Source organism: Marmota marmota, unplaced genomic scaffold, assembly GCF_001458135.2.
Source record: "Marmota marmota marmota unplaced genomic scaffold, marMar, whole genome shotgun sequence".
NCBI classification, from domain to species: Eukaryota; Metazoa; Chordata; class Mammalia; order Rodentia; family Sciuridae; genus Marmota; species Marmota marmota.
In genome coordinates, this window is record NW_026000205.1 from 10,635,430 (window position 1) to 10,636,165 (window position 736).

At 32.1% G+C, this 736-nt stretch overlaps 1 protein-coding gene across 1 annotated transcript in view; it reads right to left on the reverse strand.

Annotated features, from left to right (window-relative positions):
- Positions 1-466: 466 nt before the first annotated feature.
- Positions 467-736, reverse strand: part of Znf529 (zinc finger protein 529) — a 20,929-nt gene continuing 20,659 nt past the window's right edge. Inside the window, exon 9 of the transcript XR_007343108.1 lies at positions 467-494. The gene's annotated coding sequence lies outside the window, so the exon portion shown is untranslated. The remainder of the gene's footprint in view (positions 495-736) is intronic.

A 736-nucleotide genomic window follows, 5' to 3' on the forward strand; every position in this document is an offset into this window, starting at 1 on the left:
ATCCCAGCAGCTTTGGAGACTGTGCCACTATACCTGGCCTAAAGAATTCTTTTTTTTCCTACTTGTATTCCTAATGTTTTGGAAGTTTTAAGTTGAGAAATATATTAGACCTTGTCAAATATCTTTTTGTGTCCACTGAGATCATCTTTTTTAAACTTTTTAATATGTTGAGAGCTTATACCAATCAATATGTTTTGGAGTTTGTCAAGTGCTCTTTTGGGGTCTATTCATCAGAGTCTGTATATTTCGTTGATATTTTTTAAAACATTTTTTATTTTTTGGAAGTAGTTGGAAACAATACCTTTTATTTTATGTATTTATTTTTATGTGGTGCTGAGGATCAAACCCAGGGCCTCACACATGCTAGATGAGTGCTCTATTGCTGAGCCACAATCTCAGCCCCTCTTTGATATTTTTTAATCTGCCTTTAGTACCAGCATACACTGATTCTCATAAAATGAATTTGGAAGTGTTTCCCCCTCTTCCTTTGGTTTCTGAAATAAATTATTAAGTATTGGTATTATTGTTTCTTTAAATAGTTCTTACATTTTATCTGGTTTTGAGTATCTGGTTGTGAGTATTCTTCTTGGAAAATTTTAAGTGAATGATTATTAAATCCTTTACTTATTATAATTTTACTTTTAATTTTTTTTAAGAAGCACCCAAGATCCCAAAAAACCAAACACCAAATGTTTTCTCTAATATGCAGATGCTAACTCACAATAAGCGGGTGGGG